The sequence below is a fragment of the Mobula hypostoma genome, chromosome 1, assembly GCF_963921235.1.
Source record: "Mobula hypostoma chromosome 1, sMobHyp1.1, whole genome shotgun sequence".
Lineage (NCBI taxonomy): Eukaryota > Metazoa > Chordata > Chondrichthyes > Myliobatiformes > Myliobatidae > Mobula > Mobula hypostoma.
In genome coordinates, this window is record NC_086097.1 from 200,599,593 (window position 1) to 200,613,719 (window position 14,127).

The 14,127-nt window shown below is 45.5% G+C and overlaps 1 protein-coding gene across 1 annotated transcript in view; it reads right to left on the reverse strand.

The window, feature by feature from the left end:
* Positions 1 to 14,127, reverse strand: part of garem (GRB2 associated, regulator of MAPK1) — a 112,475-nt gene that overhangs the window by 18,278 nt on the left and 80,070 nt on the right. The window lies entirely within an intron of this gene.

Below are 14,127 nucleotides of genomic sequence, written 5' to 3' on the forward strand. Positions count from 1 at the left end.
TACAAAAGTACAGAGACAAATAATATTCTACAATAGAATGTTAAATGTCAGTGAAGTAACATAGAGCAGGCAAAGTCACAGGTGGGTGGATCTATCTCGCCAATAAAAAGCAGATTTGAGAGCCTTAGAACATGAATTTTGTAAGGGAAAATAAAAGGGAAAGAGCAACAAAAGCTAGAACTCACTGAAGACAACAAAAATGAACCAGAATAGAAATGAGAAAGGAAAAAGGAGTACCAATATTTGGTAAGTAGCATCACACAGAACCCACAAATCTTTAACAAATAATTGCAAAATGATAAAGAAACGGTCAGTTCAGGGCTAAAATAGTGATATAATGACATTAAGCACTAACACTTTCTATTAGTATTCTCCAAAGATTATTCTGCTGATATCTCAGTACGAGATGAAATAAAACACTTATAAACTTGAGAGCTAGAAAATCACATAACCTAGATGATACATCCCAAGTAAAGAAACTGCCATGGGAAGCAGAATGATCATTAGCACTGATAATAGACAATAGGTGCAGGAGTAGGCCATTCGGCCCTTCAAGCCAGCACCGCCATTCACTGTGATCATGCCTGATCATCGACAATCAGTATCCAGTTCCTGCCTTATCCCCATAACCTTTGATTCTGCTACCTTTAAAAGCTCTATCCATCTCTTTCTTGAAAGCATCCAGAGACTTGGCCTCCACAGCCTTCTGGGGCAGAGCATTCCATATATCCACCACTCTCTGGGTGAAAAAGTTTTTCCTCAACTCTGTTCTAAATGGCCTACCCCTTATTCTTAAACCGTGGCCTCTGGTTCTGGACTCACCCATCAGCAGGAACATGCTTCCTGCCTCCAGCGTGTCCAATCCCTTAATAATCTTATATGTTTCAATAAGATCCCCTCTCAGCCTTCTAAATTCCAGAGTATACAAGCCCAGTCACTCCAATCTTTCGACATATGACAGTCCCGCCATCCCGGAAATTAACCTTGTGAGCCTATGCTGCACTCCTTCAATAGCAAGAATGACCTTTCTCAAATTTGGAGACCAAAACTGCACACAATACTCCAGGTGTGGTCTCATCACGGCCCTGTACAGCTGCAGAAGGACCTCTTTGCTCTTATACTCAATTCCCCTTGTTATGAAGGCCAGCATGCCATTAGCTTTCTTCACTGCCTGCTGTACTTGCATGCTTGCTTTCAGTGACTGATGTACAAGAACACCTAGATCTCATTGTGCTTCCCCTTTTCCTAACTTGACTCCATTTAGATAATAATCTGCCTTCTTGTTCTTACCACCAAAGTGGATAACCTCACATTTATCCACATTAAACTGCATCTGCCAAGCATCTGCCCACTCACCCAGCCTGTCCAAGTCACCCTGCATTCTCATAACATCCTCCTCACATTTCACACTGCCTCCCAGCTTTGTGTCATCGGCAAATTTGCTAATGTTGCTTTTAATTCCCTTGTCTAAATCATTAATATATATTGTAAACAGCTGCGGTCCCAGCAAGAACCCTGCGGTACCCCACTGGTCACTGCCTGCCATTCCAAAAGGGACCCGTTAATCGCTACTCTTTGTTTTCTGTCAGCCAGCCAATTTTCAATCCATGTCAGTACTCTGCCCCCAATACCATGTGCCCTAATTTTGCCCACTAATCTCCTATGTGGGACTTTATCAAAGGCTTTTTTAAAGTCTAGGTATACTACATCCACTGGCTCTCCCTTGTCCATTTTCATAGTTACATCCTCAAAAAATTCCAGAAGATTAGTCAAGCACAATTTCCCCTTCATAAATCCATGCTGACTCGGACCAATCCTGTTACTGCCATCCAGATGTGTTGGAATTTCATCTTTTATAATTGACTCCAGCATCTTTCCCACCACCGACGTCCATCACCAATATTTAGTAAGTAGTAAGTCCACCACTGAATAGAGTGAGTGAACCTAGATTATCAAATCAATGGCAGGAGAAAGTGTTTGCTATCCCCAGATAATGAGATAACATAGTCAAGGTAGCAAAAACAGGAGCGGTTACAAGAAAGGCACAAGCAAACCCAGTGATTCCCATCTATCACCCCCCCACCCCCGCCACCAGCCTGCCTAATCTGTTTTGGCCACGTCAGATTCCAAATGCATACTTCAGACAGACATCTAATCTTTCCCTCTACCATTGCTGACAGGGCTCACAAAAACATCAGTTCCATTTTCCACACTTTATCTCTCACCTTTTACCTTCCCTTCCTCCAGTCACGACTACCTATGCAGTATACTTCAGCACCACCAATCTGTACATTCAACAAACCATCTACAGCCATTTTTTCCCACTATCAAATACATCATTCTTTCCATCCCTCTATTTCTCAAAAACAATTTCCTACAATGAAATAAATGAGGAATGATAGAAAATAGGGAAGTTGTGGCGACCCACTTTCTGGCACCCACGAACCGGCTCACGAAATAGCGCGCGCAGGCAGAGGGCCGGCAGCAAAAAGGGCGCCAGGCCATCTTCACCAGCAGGGGGAAAATCCCGCGCGCAGAAAGGGTCTGGGAATATGCATTCCCCACAGTAGTCCCACCCAGGGAGGGCGGGAACGGGAAGGCTTTAAAGCGGGCCGCGGAGTTTGAATAAATCTCTTTCATCGCAACTCTAACTCACCGACTCCGTGTGGTTATTCTAGCGCTGTGTGTAGCACATCGCTACAATTGGTGACCCCGACGGCTCAAACGATATTTGGACCAGAGATGACCGACGCTGCATCTGTTCACGCAGTTTCGTTAAAACTGCCAAGCTTCTGGACGCTGCGACCCCATTTATGGTTCGAACAAGCAGAAGCACAATTCCACATTCGGCAGATAACCTCGGAGTCCACTCTCTACTACTACGTGCTGAGCTCCCTCGACCAGGAGACTGCTGCACAAGTTGAGGAGTTTATACAGTCGCCCCCGGAGGACGGCAAATACACAGCATTCAAAGCCCTGCTCATAAGGACTTTCGGACTCTCACGGCGCGAACGAGCACGCCGCTTAATGCACCTGGATGGCTTGGGAGACAGGCCGCCGTCAGCATTAATGAACGAGATGCTGGCCCTGGCTGAAGGACACAAACCCTGCCTCATGTTTGAGCAGGCGTTCCTAGAGCAACTGCCCGAGGACATATGCCTGCTGCTGTCCGACGCAGATTTCAGCAACCCCCGGGAGGTGGCAGCCCGAGCAGATGTGCTGTGGAATGCCAGGAAAGAGAGAGGGGCATCCGTCGCACAGATCACCAAGCCGCGTGCCCAACGACAGACCAGACCAGGCCCGGCAGCAGACCCTACAAAACCCGGCGACGGGAGTGAGGAGCCCAACGAACAATGGTGTTTCTACCACCAGCGGTGGGGCACGGAGGCCCGCCGCTGCAGACCGCCCTGCAAATTCCCGGGAAACGCCAGGGCCAGCCACCGCTGATGGCTACGGCGGCTGGCCATCAGGACAGCCTCCTGTACGTCTGGGACAAGCAGTCGGGACGCCGCTTTTTGGTCGACACCGGAGCGGAGATCAGCGTCTTACCTCCAACGAGTTACGACACCCGCAACAGAGAACCGGGACCCACCCGAAGGGCCGCTAATGGCATCACAATACGAACCTACGGCACCCGCACGGTGCGGCTACAGTTCAGCTCCAGCCGGTTCACGTGGGACTTCACACTGGCCCCCGTGGCCCAACCACTGCTGGGGGCAGATTTTCTACGAGCCCACAGCCTGCTGGTCGACCTGCAAGGGAAGCGATTAGTCCACGCCAAGACTTTTCAAACGTTCTCCCTGGGTGAAGCACAGTTGCCAGCCCCACACCTGGACTCCATCACGGTGTCCGACGATGAATTCACCAGGGTCCTGGCGGATTTCCCATCAGTACTGACACCGCAGTTCACGGCAGCCATGCCCAGACACGGAGTACAGCACCACATCCCGACCCAGGGACCACCCCTCCACGCCCGTGCTCGAAGGCTTCCCCCGGACAAGCTCCGACTGGCGAAGGAGTTCAAGAAGATGGAGGAATTAGGGATCATACGACGGTCCGACAGCCCATGGGCCTCCCCGCTTCACATGGTGCCCAAGGCAACGGGGGGCTGGAGACCATGCGGTGACTACCGCAGACTGAACGAGGCTACAACGCCAGACCGCTACCCTGTGCCGCACATTCAAGACTTCGCAGCAAACCTACACGGCGCAAGGATCTTTTCCAAGGTAGACCTAGTCCGGGGATACCATCAAATCCCTGTACATCCGGACGACATCCCCAAAACAGTACTTATCACCCCGCTCGGACTTTTCGAATTCCTCCGAATGCCGTTTGGTCTAAAGAATGCCGCACAGACTTTCCAGCTGCTAATGGACGCGGTGGGACGCGACCTGGACTTTGCATTCATCTATTTGGACGACATCCTCATAGCCAGCAGTAGTCGGCAGGAGCATCTGTCCCACCTCCGCCAGCTCTACTCCTGCCTGAGTGAATTCGGCCTTACAATCAATCCAGCCAAATGCCAGTTAGGACTCAACACCATTGACTTCCTGGGCCACAGGATTACTAAAGACGGGGCAACCCCGCTGCCCGCCAAGGTAGACGCGGTCCGCCACTTCCCCCGACCCAACACAATCAAAGGCTTGCAGGAATTTGTGGGTATGGTGAATTTCTACCACCGTTTCCTCCCCTCAGCAGCCCGAACCATGCGCCCCTTGTTCACTCTAATGTCGGGTAAGGGCAAGGACATTACCTGGAACGAAGAGGCCGCAACCGCTTTCGTTAAAACCAAAGAAGCCTTGCCAAACGCCGCGATGCTAGTGCACCCCAGAACGGACGTTCCTACTGCCCTCACGGTGGACGCATCCAACACAGCAGTCAGTGGACTGCTGGAACAACTCATCGAGGGTCGCTGGCAACCCCTGGCGTTCTTCAGCAAACACCTACGACCACCCGAACTCAAATACAGTGCTTTCGACCGGGAGCTATTGGCACTATACCTGGCAATCCGGCATTTCAGGTACTTCTTAGAAGGTAGGCCCTTCACCACGTTCACAGACCACAAACCGCTTACCTTTGCGTTCACTAAGGTGTCCGACCCCTGGTCGTCCCGCCAGCAGCGACATCTGTCCTACATCTCTGAGTACACAACGGACATCCGGCATGTCTCTGGAAAGAACAATGTCGTGGCAGACGCACTTTCCAGACCCACCATACAGGACCTGTCCCAGGGGGTGGACTATACGGCACTGGTGGAGGCACAGCAGGCAGATGATGAGATCCCCAGTTACAGGACTGCAGTCTCCGGTTTGCAGCTCCAAGACCTCCCCGTAGGCCCAGGTGAGAGGACCCTACTGTGTGACGTAGCTACCGGCCAACCCCACCTTGTCGTCCCAGCAGACTGGCGCCAGCAGGTTTTCGAGTCCATTCACAACTTAGCGCACCCCTCCATCAGGACAACCGTCCAGCTGGTCTCCAACAGGTTCATGTGGCATGGACTTCGTAAACAGGTCAGTGAATGGGCCAAAACGTGTATGCAGTGCCAAACAGCCAAGGTGCAGCGGCACACCAAGGCTCCGCCACAGCGGTTCGAACCCACCCGCCGGAGCTTCGACCACATCCATGTGGATATCGTGAGGCCCCTGCCAGTGTCATGAGGAGCACGGTACCTCCTAACTATGATAGACCGGTTCACCAGATGGCCAGAGGCAGTCCCGCTCAGCGACACCACCTCCGAATCCTGCGCCCGAGCACTGATCGCAACCTGGGTAGCACGCTTTGGGGTACCGGCCCACATTACCTCCGACAGGGGCGCCCAGTTCACCTCCAGCCTGTGGTCGGCTATGGCCAGACTTTTAGGAACACAGCTACACCACACAACTGCCTACCACCCACAGTCGAACGGACTAGTAGAGCGCTTCCACCGTCACCTGAAATCGGCTCTCATGGCCCGCCTGGAGGGGCCTAACTGGGTGGACGAACTTCCCTGGGTCCTGCTCGGAATCCCCACGGCGCCCAAAGAGGATCTACACACCTCGTCGGCCGAGTTGGTGTACGGCGCGCCCCTGGTCGTCCCAGGAGAGTTCATACCAGCCCCAAGGGGGCAAGAGGAAGGACCCACAGCAGTCCTGGACAGACTACGGGAGAGGCTCGGTAACCTGGCCCCCATACCCACTTCACAGCATGGACAGAGCCCGACCTGCGTACCCAAAGACCTGCAGAACTGTAAGTTTCTTTTTGTACGATGGGGCGGACACCGGGCACCGCTACAGCGGCCCTACGAGGGGCCGTTTAAGGTGATCAGGAACAACGGGTCCACGTTCGTGCTGGACATTGGGGGGAGAGAGGAGGTTTTCACGGTGGACCGACTCAAACCGGCCCATGTGGACTTGGCGCAACCAGTCCAGGCTCAGGCACCGCGGCGCAGGGGCAGACCTCCCAAACAGAGGCCGATCCAGACTGTGGACATTGGGGGAGGTATCGCCGGTTCTGGGGGGGGGGTTATGTGGCGACCCACTTTCTGGCACCCACGAACCGGCTCACGAAATAGCGTGCGCAGGCAGAGGGCCGGCAGCAAAAAGGGCGCCAGGCCATCTTCACCAGCAGGGGGAAAATCCCGCGCGCAGAAAGGGTCTGGGAATAGGCATTCCCCACAGCAGTCCCGCCCAGGGAGGGCAGGAATGGGAAGGCTTTAAAGCGGGCCGCGGAGTTTGAATAAATCTCTTTCATCGCAACTCTAACTCACCGATTCCGTGTGGTTATTCTAGCGCTGTGTGTAGCACATCGCTACAAAGTGCTCTATACCTCAATAACAAAAGAGGTAAAAGATAACAAAATTGAAGAGGTCAACATAAAAATAGTAAAATCTGCCAAAAGCAATGAACAAACTACTTCCGAATTGGCAAAAATTAAGTTTCAAATATCAGGTACATTAATCATCCCCCCCCCACATCAAAGATATGACACCTTTTTAACTAAAGCTATACAAGGAAATGCTATAGCGCTGGCTAAGCTGCACAGGAAGATCACCAAAGGAGGATTTAGATCCTAAATGTCCAGAATGTGTTTCCTTCACATATGGTGTTTAACCCTGAGTTTCTGAAATTTTATGAACAGTTCCAGACACTACACCTCAGGATGGAAATACCATAGAATAGAACTTAAACAAAGTCAAAAATTTATCGTGCAATGGGACATGGAACTAGGCCATTGAACCCAACTTACCACGGCAACCAAGATGTCCATGCAAGCTAGTCGTATTTGCCCACATCTGGCTCATATCCCTCTAAACTAAGGGCTCTCTACCTTTTTTTATGCCATGCACCAATACCATTAGGCAAGGGGTCTGTGGACTGCAGGTTGGGAATCCCTGTTCAAAACCTTTCCCATTCATGTACTTGTCTAAATGTGTTTTAAATATTAATGCACCTGCTTCAACCACTTCATCTGATAGCTCTTTCCATATAATCATCAGCCTCTGTGTGAATGAGCCACCTGAAGTCCTGGCAACATTCTCTTCTGTCTTTGCACACATTTCAGCTGAAAAAGGTCTTTCCTATAACAGGGTAACAAAAACTTCACACAATACTCCTAAGTGCAGCCTCACCAATATCTTGAACAGTTGCAACATCCTTTACCACCATCTAGCTATCACGCTGCTTTCAGGGAACTATCTACTTGTACTCCCAGGTCCCCCTGTTCTATAATTCCCTAGCACCCTACCATTCACTTTGGAAAGTCCTACCCTGCTCTGATTACCCCCAGCACTAACATGAATTGAATGCCATTCTTTGGCCCACTTACCTAGCTTCCACTCTCTGCTTCCTATCATCAAGCTAATTATGTATCTACTTAGCTAGCCAGTGCACTTTAGAACCCATGTGCTCTAATCTGCCAGACTAGCCTTCTATGTGGAATCTTGTCAAAGGACTTGCTAAAGTCCATATAAACAACATCCACTGCCCAGACCATAATCATACTGGATATCTCCTCAAAAAAAAAAGATCTTGTGACCAAAATGGTGAGGAAAATTCATTAAAACAGCTCCTGAAGCTTACACATAAATGGCTATGCTGGTCTTTAAGGAGATCTAGTCTCTCTCTTAGCTACCCTTTTACTCCTAATATGTCCTCAGAATCTCTTAGGATTCCCCATAACCTTGCTTGCCAGATCCAATTATGCCCTCATGATTTCATTCTTAATTCTACATTTCATATTCATCAAAGGATTCGCCTGATCACTACTATGTATATACCTAATGCATGCCTCCTTTTCCCTGACCTGAGCCTAAAAATCTCATCATCCCAGAACTAAACTTGGCAGCCTTGTCCTTTACCCTACAAGAAACATGAAGCCCATGAACACTTGATATTGCACTTTTAAAAACCCATTCCAATTCCCTTATACCCATGTGTCCCCTTTAGTTGCAACAGTCTCACCCAATCAATCTCAGCAACTTCCTGGCACAATTTAAGACCCTAACTTCTGGTGCAGCCCTACCTTACTTTGTAATTATTTTAAAGCTAAAAGAATTGTGGTCATTGGTCAAAATGCTCCCCTACTGACATTTCAGCCACTTTCGCTACATCATTCCCCAAGAGGAGGTTCTAGTTGGACCCTCATAAATTAAGAAAGCTTTCTAGGACACATTTAACAAATTTTATCCCATCCAACCTCTCTGCACTTTGAAGATCAAGTGAATATTAGAGAAGTTAAAATATCCTGATACCACCTTATCATTCTAAAATCTATCTGGGATCTCTCTACACATTTGTTCTTCTAATTCCTGCTGACAACTGGGGAACCTATAATACAGTCTCAAAGTGATTGTTCCCATCTTTTTTTGTGCTTTATGCAATTAGCCTCACAGACATTCTTCTCTAAATACTGCTGTTATGTCCTCTCACACCAAAAAAACAACTCCCTACCATCCTCTCTTAGCTGTAGCTCTATCATGCAGCCTCTGCACCCTGGAATATTGAGTTAGTAGTTCTACCCTACTCTCAGCCACATTACTGTTATTGCCCCAGTCCCCTGAGCCAATTCATATCACAAGTTCATCCATCTTAACTGTTAACCTTTACTAAATGGGATTTAAACCAGTGGTCTTTACTTGCTGTGCTCCTTGCTGATTCTATATTTGCCCAACTTCTCAACTCTTCCATTTCGGCTCAGTGATGAATCCCACTGCAAATCTAGTTTAAATCTTCACAAGAAGCATAAGCAAATCTTCCTCCCAGGATACTGGTTCCACCCTCCAGTGAGGGCAATCCATCCCTTGTGTATAAATAATTTCTGCGCCAAAAGAGATCCCAATTACCCAAGAATCTGAAATCCCTGCCCACTGCACCAACCACATTCATTCTTCTACCTCTGCCCATGTGGCACTGGGAGTAATCCAGAGATCACCATCCTTGAGGTCTTGCCTTTTAACCCCTTTCCTAAGTTTAGAATGATCTTAGAGTAGGTTAAAAGGTCAGCACAACATCATGGACCAAAAGATCTGTAATGTTCTATGTTCTAACTCCCTATACTTACTCTGCAGAACTTCATCCGCTTTTCTACCCATGATACTGGTACCAATGTGCACAACGACATCTGGCTCACCAGCCCCCTTGAGAATATACTTCCACCAGTCAAGAAATCCCTTGCGACCACACATCTCCTGTCTGTTCACCTATCAAGTTTCCCATCAACACCCTGATTCCAATCTTCCCTGCTAAGCCTCAGAGCTAATCATGGTGTCACAGACCTGGCTGTTGCTGCTACTCTCTGAAAGGTCATGCATGCCTCAACAGTATCCAAAGAGTCAGAGTCATACCTGCTAACGAGGGGAATGGCTCTTAGTAACAGGTCACAGGTAATACATCTGTCAGGAACTCAATGAACAGAATCAGATTTAATATTACCAACATCTGTCATGAAATTCGTTAACTTTATGACATTTGTACAATGAAATACATGATAAATAAATTTAGAGAAAAAACGCTGAATTGCAGTAAGTTTGTCTATTAAATAGGTTAAAAATAGTGCAAGAAGAAGAAATAAATAGTGAGGTAGTGTTCATTGGTTCAATGTCCATTTAAAAATCGGATGGCAGGGGAAAAGGAGCTGTTCCTGAATCATTGAGTGTGTGTGCCTTCAGGCTTTTACATCTCCTTCTCAAGGTAATAACAAGAAAAGGGCTTTCCCTGGCTGGTGGGGGTAGTTAATAATAGATGCTGCCCTCCTAAGGCACCGCTCCTAGAAGATGTCTTTGATACTACAGAGGTTAGTGCCCATGATGGAGCTGACTAATTTTACAATTTTTTGCAGCTTCCTTCAATCTTGTACAGTAGCCCCCCCCCCACCCCCATATCAGACAGTGATGTAGCCAGTTAGAATGCTCTCCGTGGTACATTTGCAGGAATTTTTTGAGTGTCTTAGTTGATAAACCAAATCTCAAACTCCAAATGAAATATAGCTGGTCTTGTCTTCTTTACAGCTGCATCAATATGTTGCACCCAAGTTAGACCCTCAGAGATATTGACACCCAGGAACTTGAAATTGCTCACTCTCTTCACTTCTGATCCCTTTGAGGATAGGTTTGTGCTCTGTCATCTTTCCCTTTCAGAAGTCCACAGTCAGTTCTTTGGTCTTGCTGATGTTAAATGTGACACTCTTCAACTAAGTGGAATATCTTGCTCCAGAAACTCCAAGAGCTAAAACATATTCCACTGTTACTAAGTAGGTCATTGTCATAATGTAAAAACACGGCACCAACTTTGCACACAGCAAACTCTGACTGACATCAATGAGAGTGTTACAAAATAATTGTTTTAGTGATGTGGGTTAAGGGGCACTTGGCTAAGTAACAACCTTCTAGAAATAATGCCGTAGAATCCTTCGTGATCATCCAGAAGAGCAAGCAAAGCCTCAACTTAGAGTCAAAGGCTATCGGAGACTTCCGGTAGCGCTCATGGAGTGAAGTCGCGTTCTTGACTCGCTCCATTACCTCTGAGTTTTTCTTCTTATGATCAGCTATATTTTAATTAACCATTAAGGTATCAACTTTTACAATACTTTGAAATAAATTGGGCTCTCCGATAATTGGATGCGTTTAAGGTCTGCTATGTCTAAGAATGGAAAAAACGGGAAGGATGGCAAACCTCCGGTTAGACCGAAAGGTACTGATTTCCCTCTGACTGAACCACCGGTGACTTTGAAAGCTATATCGGAGGTAATTCAAAGGGAAATTTCAACCTCTGTTACGGAGCTGATTTGTGCGGAAATTTCAACTAGTTTCCAGAAAGTTGCCAATTCAATCGAGAAGATACAGATATCTATTACGGAACATCGGTCAGCTATATCTGATCTTCAAAAATCCACGCAACAAAGTGAGCTCAAGATGGAGAAAATCGAAGAAACAATTAATGTAATGAAGAAGAAACTTGACTTTCTGACCTTTAAAAACTCTGACTTAGAATCTAGAATGCGACGGCAGAATCTTCGAATGATTTGGGTGCGTGAAGCTGTTGAATCCGATAACCCTATGAAGTATTTTTCTCAACTTTTAAAAGATGCATTTCCTACTGTATTTCCTGACCAACCACCGTTATTGGATCGTGTTCACAGAGTTCCATCATATTCGCCTAGGTCAGATAAACCTAGACATGTCATTTTACGTTTTCATTACTTTCAAGACAAGGAGAAACTGTTTCGATTTGTTCGATCTAAAGGTTTCATTGATTTTTTGGATCTTAAGTTCCAATTCGTGGAGGATTTCAGTAAACCAATCCAGGATCAATGGGTTCGTTACAGATCTGTGATGTCGGAACTCTACAAGATGGATTTAAAACCAGCGCTGCTTTACCCTGCACGTTTAAGGATTCGTACGCTGGATGGAGCCCTCTGTTTTTTTGAATCTCCATCGGATGCCCAGAGTTATCTGGATCAATTTTCACCTTCAACATCTTAATCGTAATATTTTAACTATCTCCGTTGATCGGAGGCTGTGAATTTGTCGGTCTTAATTTTTTTTTTGCCCTATTTGGGCAGAAAAGTTTATTTTTGATTACTTAATATGGTTACTAAACTTTCTTTTTAACTGCGTCATTTCTTTCTTTTTCCCAGGGGATTCTGGGTGGTTACTTCCTCATCGTCATTTTACGTATTTCCTTTGTGGCCTTAAATGTTGTAGTTTTTTTTTTAAATCTATTTTGTTTTGTAGGTTTTTATAACTAGTTTATGTTAATAATCTCATTTTTTTTGTTGTTTTGTTTACTCATGGGTCTGGGGTTTATTGTGGGTTTTTTTATATTTTCTGGCTTTTATTCTGTTATGTGTTTATTTTAATTGAGTTATCTTTTTTTGTTCTTTTACTGTTTTATAATCAGCTGATCTTTTTTATATTTACACTTCTTTTTGGGGAGCGTATACCGGAAGTCATGGGGGTAGTTTTAGTGCTTGCTTCTTTCGGGCTGGTCTGCGTTAGATTTAGCCTTGGGGTCATGGGGTGGGAGGTGGTGGGAGGGGCTTCACGTTTTAGTTTCTTTCTTCTTGGGCTATATACATTATTGAAGTATTGGTTGCGTTCTTCTTCCCGGTATCTCTTGTATGTTCTGTTCCCTTTCTGGGTTCGTGGGTCGAGCCTATCGTCAATCCTCCTTGTTGCGGGTTGACTTTAGGGTTTATGGAGTCTATTATTAATTTTGTCTCCTGGAATACTAATGGTCTTAATCACCCTATTAAAAGGAAAAAAGTTTTTAAAGTGTTCCGGAGACTTAAAGCACAAATTTTATTTTTACAAGAGACCCATGTGCGGAGGGGGAACAGACTACGCTTTTTTAAATTCTGGAAGGAACAACAGTTTCATTCGAACTCCAATGCTAAGATTCGAGGCGTCTCTATTTTTATAGACTCCTCAGTTACTTTTATACAACATGATATTATTTCTGATCCGAATGGTAGATTTCTATTGGTTAGTGGTTTACTATTTAATAAAAAAGTAGTTTTGGTTAATGTTTATGCTCCTAATATGGACTGTCCAGAATTTTATAAATCATTATTTAATCAGTTTCCGAATTTGAATGAGTTTTCATTGATCTGGGGCGGAGATCTTAATACCTGTTTGTCTCCAGCTTTGGACCGTTCGGCTCCTCTACGGACCTTACCTAATAAATCTGCAACTTTGATTAATTCATTCCTTTCTGATTCTGGGTCGACGGACATTTGGCGTTTTTTGCATCCTCAGGAAAAAGATTTTTCTTTTTTTTCACATGTTCATCATTCCTATTCAAGAATTGATTATTTCTTTATTGATTCTCATCTTATTTCCTCAGTAATTAAATGTGATTATGACTCTATAACCATTTCGGATCATGCTCCACTTAAGCTTTCTATTAAAATTCTGGCCAATATACAAAATAATAGACAATGGCGTTTTAATTCACTGTTGCTTCAGGACTCGGACTTTGTTAACTTTATGAATGAACAGATTGATCTTTTTTTTACAATTAACTATACAGAGGATATTTCTGTCAACATTCTTTGGGACACTTTTAAAGCTTATATTCGTGGTCAGATTATCTCGTATTCTGCTGCTTTGAGGAAGAAGCTGAAGCAGGAGGAGTTGGTAATTGTGGACAAGATTAAGGAAATTGATAAGAAATATGTTATAGCTCCTTCTGAGGAGTTATATAAACAAAGAACTGAACTTCAAATGGAACACAGTTTATTACTCTCGTCCTCGATTGTAAACCAATTAAAGAAAACAAGAAGTGAATTTTATGTACACAGTGACAAAATTGGCAAACTGTTGGCTAATCAACTGAAGTCTAATTATGCTAAATCTCAAATTAATCAGATTTATAACCAAAATGATCGACGGATACTTGATCATGTGGGGATTAATCAAACCTTCTGTGATTTTTACTCTTCCTTATATCAATCAGAGTCTCCTCGAGATTCTAAATATATGAATGATTTTTTAGATAACCTAGACTTCCCTGAGATTTCACAGGATATGGCTTCTATGTTAGATACTCCCATTACCATGGATGAGATTAAGAATGTTATTTTCTCTATGAATTTGGGGAAAGCTCCTGGCCCTGATGGGTTTACCATAGAATTTTATAAATGTTTTGCTCC